Source organism: Schistocerca nitens, chromosome 8 (assembly GCF_023898315.1).
Source record: "Schistocerca nitens isolate TAMUIC-IGC-003100 chromosome 8, iqSchNite1.1, whole genome shotgun sequence".
NCBI lineage: Eukaryota > Metazoa > Arthropoda > Insecta > Orthoptera > Acrididae > Schistocerca > Schistocerca nitens.
In genome coordinates this window covers 245047066-245053065 of record NC_064621.1, presented here as the reverse complement: position 1 = coordinate 245053065, position 6000 = coordinate 245047066, and positions in this window count along the sequence as shown.

Sequence of the window (6000 nt, the reverse complement as noted above, 5' to 3'; positions counted from 1 at the left end):
TGTTCAGCCGAACTAGGAGATTACGGTTCCACGCGTAGGCTGCCGTTATCACCACAACACAAACAGCTGTGTGAAGTGGTGCCACCCCAGGAAGGATGGACTCCTCATAAATCAGCGTTGAACTGCGTTTCTGTATTATCGCGGATCATCACTATCGGGTGGTATGTCGGCGACATGAGGAGACGTCCCCTTTTTTCAATGTTTTGGATGGGCACAGCGATCTTCGTCCTGACACCGTGGTGTTGGAGCTATCGGGTATCACTTCATGTCAAGCCCTATAATTACTGAGTGAACTCAGACGGCAAAAGCATACGGTCACGGACATTCTACGTCCTCGTGTCTTACCTCGCATGCTACTGTATAGTGGTGTCAGTTTTCAACAGGACAATGCTCGTCCTACCATGTTACGTGTTACTATGAACTGTGTGTATTTCCTTGGTCAACAAGATCCCTAAAAAAATGGTTCAAATCGCTCCCCTAGAACTTAGAACTACTTAAACCTAACTAACCTAAGGACATCACACACATCCATGCCCGAGGCAGGATTCGAACCTGCAACCGTAGCGGTCGCGCGGTTCCAGACTGAAGCGCCTAGAACCGCTCGGCCACACCTGCCGGCCAAGATCCCTAGATCTGTCCATAGTAGAACATGTGTCGTATCAGCTCGGACATAAACTCTGTCCCACTGCCAGTATCCAGGATATCAAGAACCATATACAACAGTTGTGGACCATTTTGCATCAGGAGATAATACAGTGACTTTCAAGACGAATAAATACATGGATACAGTATGTCGAACTGGTGAGTGGACTTATACTGCCAAGAGCTTCGTGCATTTGACTCGATATTGTAATTACTGAAATATTATCATGTATTCTTTCAACACGTAAAGTTTCGTGTCGTTTCCTCCGCTCACCTGAGTACTTCATTTTTTTTTCAGGTACCGCAGCTTTCTTCACCACAGCATCATAGCCCGGTGGATTAATGTACGCGACAAGCAACGTCTCCTTAACGACTTCCTTTCCATCCCAAAAGAGTCTGAACACATTTTTTGCTTACGACTATTCACATGGACAGTCACCGAATGTCTCTCCGTTGCCGGTTTCAGGAGTTTAAGGAAAGCAGGAAGATCGAGTTTAACGTTCCTCCGCCATGGAGGTCATTAGAGACGAGGCACAAGCTCGCATTGTGTCAAGGATGCAGAAGGAAATCGGCCTCGTCCTTTCAAGGGAACCATCCCGGCATTTGCCTGTAGCGATTTAGGGAGATCACGGGAAACCTGAATCTGGATGGCCATAGAGAGGGGGGGGGGGGGCCTTCCTCCCGAATGCCGGTCCGGTCCAGTATGCTAACCACTGCGCCACCTCGCTCGGTGGTTTTAGGAATTTGTAATAATACTTAACGTTTATGCGCCCACCTGCCAGGTAGCCGAGAGCGCTAATGCGCTGCTTCCTGGACTCGGGTAGACGCGCCGGTCCCGGATCGAATCTGCCCGGCGGATTAACGACGTAAGTCGGTATGCTGGCCAGCCTGGATGAGGTTTTAGGCGGTTTTTCACATTCCGCTTGGTGAAAACAGGGCTGGTCCCCACGTTCCGCCTCAGTTGCACGACTCGCATGCATCTGAAACACTTTCGCACTATTCCATGGCCTACACTAGATGCATTCAACTGGGGTACACTAATTCCACCCCGGGGGGACGGGGGGGGGGGGGGGGTTCGGAGTGGTGGCAGGAAGGGCATCCGGCCACCCTCTACAACTAACACTGCCAAATCAATAGTAACAAGGCTGACCCCGCATTGCAGCGGGACTTACACCTCAAGAAAGAAAGAAATTTAAAGTTTATGCGCTTCTCCAATGTGCACTGTCAAACGTACGTTTCGGCGACAGAGAGCTGGAGACGGATGTGTCAATAAACGTGAGCTACACCAGTGCGGCACGGCCGCCATTGCACGGAAATATTTCCGCAAGTATTGCGTTCGAGTTGCGTAAACACTAATGTAAAGACGAGCGAACGAATAACGCGAGGGAATTGTCCTTGAACTATGCCTTACTTATCTGACGTGACCTCGGGTCGCACGTGCAAATGCAGTCGCCTGAAAGCTCGCATTGCAGGAACAACTTGCTTATATTTGTGGACGTGAAATATCCACAAGACGGCGAAAATGTTCGTATTCATCAGAAACAGGAAGGTCCAAAGAAAGTGCTAGGGACAGAGACTGGGCCATTTTAAATGCCAGGGTCGAAAATCCACTCATGCCAGCTACATGTGAATTTTTATCTGTCTGCGAGTGCTATTACTGTGCGCTATCTGCTTCATGCTGTTGGTTTCGATCACTAAAAGCTTCAAAGAAAATAAACTACTGAATTTCGCTGTCGTGAAATAGGCATGTATTCTCGCTCCGGTTCCTCCCAGCTGGCAAAGACCAACACTTTGTGGGCGGTCTGACGAAAAACTGATTGTGCGGATCGAAGTGGCAGACTGTCTTTATGGAGACTCGATGATATCCTCTACTCTCAAAATAAGAGCTTGAATGTTGGGACTGGCTGACTGCCGCTGGAAAATTGCTTGAACTTAGATACAGAATGAACTCGGAGGGACATATGTAAAAATGCATTCGCCTCAACGCTCGCATTGCAGAAACAACTTGCTTCTCTTTGTGGCCACAATATGTATCATCAACCGTTCGATCTATTTATCCGGGGAAGAGATGCTCATCATCCACTTCTTGTACAACAGCAGCGCGTACACACGGAAAACAATAAAAGCACTGGCTGAACATATGCCGAGAAATATCAGCATTGTAATCACCTTCAAAGTCTCTAGATTTACAGCGCTGTGGACAAAAATATGGAAAGACCGCCGCAAATGCATCCTTGAACGTAACTGCAGGCGCTAGCCAAGCGCGCAGATTTATCTGTTGTAGCTGACCACGTACGGTACCTGCATTGTGTCATCGATACATTGCAAGTGTCAGTCGTCGCCACAACATTGTTCTGTATAGCTGTGAGTCCATTAGGTCGGAGCTAAGTGCTTTCGAGTGCACGCAAGTAGTATTGCTCGTATGGTGGTGTTTCCGTAACCAAGGTAGCGGAACTGTTTGGTGTTTCGAGAACCACCGTATCCAAGATTTATATCGCATTCAGAGGAAGCGGGAAAACGTCATCCGCTGTCACAAGGCGGTCTAAAGGGTGTGTTTAGTGATCGTAGTGGACGGTTATAGAAGAGAATTGTGACGAGAATTATGGGGACGACAGCTGCAAAAGAACTGAATATTGCACTCGCGAACCCTGCCAGCGCCACATCAACACGAAGGAAATCACAGGGCGACATGGAAATCCAAAACCACTCATCAGTGATGCAGATGCCCATAACAGGAAAATGTGCTGCCGAAGCCATAAAATCAGGGCTATTGATCAATCATTTGGTCGGACGTGCCGTGTTGCGCACAGTTTTGAACTAGTGTTCGAGTTTATGTCCTAAGAGTGAAACTTGGTGAGGGTCCGGTGCTGATTCAGGCAGCTCTATAGTCGTATTCCGTCGATACTCTGCAAGGTCGCTTTAGTACCACAGATTACGTGACCATTTTGGCCGATCAGGTCCATTCCATGGTACAATGTCTGTTCCCCAACGGTTCTGCTACTTTCCAAGACTACACGGCTCCTGTTTAGACAGCTGACATCGTGCAGGACTGGTTTTGTGAGCACGAGAATGAACGGCCTCATCTCTCCTGATCGCCAGTCACCGGATCTCAATGTTACGGAGCCTTCGTGGCCTTCCTTGGAGAGCAGATGTGTGATCGCTATCCAACTCCATCATCTTTACCTGAACTTGACCCTATTCTGCAGGAAGAAGGATATAAGACTCCCTTCAAACCATACAGGACCATTATTTATCCTTTCCGAAACAAACGGAAGGTGTTTTGAATGTCATCATGTTTCCTAGACAATATTAGGCGTGGTAATGTGTTGTACACTACAGGCCATTAAAATTGCCACACAACGAAGATGTGCTACAGACGCGAAATTTAGCCGACAGAAAGAAGATGCTGTGATATGCAAATAATTAGCTTTTCAGAGCATTCACACAAGGTTGGCGCCGGTGGTGACACCTACAACGTGCTGACATGAGGAAAGTTTCCAACCGATTTCTCATACACAAACAGCAGTTGATGGCGTTGCCTGGTGAAACGTTGTTCTGATGCGTCGTGTAAGGAGGAGAAATGCGTACCATCACGTTTCCGACTTTGATAAAGGTCGGATTGTAGCCTATCGCTATTGCAGTTTATCGTATCGCGACATTGCTGCTCGCGTTGGTCGAGAGCCAATGACTGTTAGCAGAATATGGAATCGGTGGGTTCAGGAGGGTAATACGGAACGCCGTGCTGGACCGCAACGGCCTCGTGTCACTAGCAGTCGAGACGACAGGCATCTTATCGGCATGGCTGTAACGGATCGTGCAGCCACGTCTCGATCCCTAAGTCAACAGATGGGGACGTTTGTAAGACAACAACCATCTGCACGAACAGTTCGACGACATTTGCAGCAGCATGAACTATCAGCTCGGAGACTATGACTGCGGTTACCCTTGATGCTGCATCACAGACAGGAGTGCCTGCGACGGTGTACTCAACGACGAACCTGGGTGCACGAATGGCAAAACGTCATTTTTTCGGATGAATCATGGTTCTGTTTACAGCATCATGATGGTCGCATCCGTGTCTGGCGACATCGCGGTGAACGCACATTTGAAGCGTGTATTCGTCATCGCCATGCTGGCGTAATACCTGGCGTGATGGTATGGCGTGCCATTGGTTACACGTCTCGGTCACCTCTTGTTCGCATTGACGACCGTGAACAGTGGACGTTACATTTCAGATGTGTTACGACACGTGGCTCTACCCTTCATTCGATTCCTGCGGAACCCTACATTTCAGCAGTATAATGCTCGACCGCATGTTGCAGGTCCTGTACGGGCCTTTCTGGATACAGAAAATGTTCGAGTGCTGCCCTGGCCAGCACATTCTCCAGATCTCTCACCAATTGAAAACGTCTGGTCAATGGTGGCCGAGCAACTGGCTCGTCACAATACGCCAATCACTATTCTTGATGAACTGTGGTATCGTGTTGAAGCTGCATGGGCAGCTGTACCTGTACACGCCATCCAAGCTCTGTTTGACTCAATGCCCAGGCGTATGAAGGCCGTTATTACGGCCAGAGGTGGTTGTTCTGGGTACTGATTTCTCAGGATCTATGCACCCAAATTGCATGAAAATGTAATCATATGTCAGTTCTAGTATAATATATTTGTCAAATGAATACCCGTTTATCATCTGCATTCCTTCTTGGTGTAGCAATTTTAATCGCCAGTAGTGTATTTTTGGTGCAAATGGCTCTGAGCACTATGCGACTTAACTTCAGAGGTCATCAGTCCCCTAGAACTTAGAACTACTGAAACCTAACTAACCTAAGGACATCACACACATCCATGCCCGAGGCTTGATTCGAACCTGCGACAGTAGCAGTCCCGCGGTTCCGGACTGAAGCGCCTAGAACCGCTCGGCCACCGCTGCCGGCTGTATTTTTGGTGTATCCATAATTTTGTCCACCCTCTGTATGTCTACAAGGAGTCTGCAACAAGTACTCCCTTCTTACAATGCGCCTTTTCTCTTGCGGAATTGTTTTAGGTAGACGACATGTACAACTTACCTTTTGGAAACCGCTCGTGATGCGTGTATACATGGCCAATCACATAAAACGTGCATCATAAATATTGTGGAAATGGAAAGCGCTATTTAGAGCGGTTTTCAAAGAACGATTGGTAGTCATGGGCTCGTATTTATAGCCAATAAACAAGTTGTAATAATACTTAGGAAGTATGTTTTTTGTGCATACATAATTTTTTTTAAATGGAACAAAGCCTATTGACATAAACACACTGAAAACAGGATAAATTAGAATGTCAGTGCTGATAGTTGCAGGATTCTATTGCAAGTCGTGT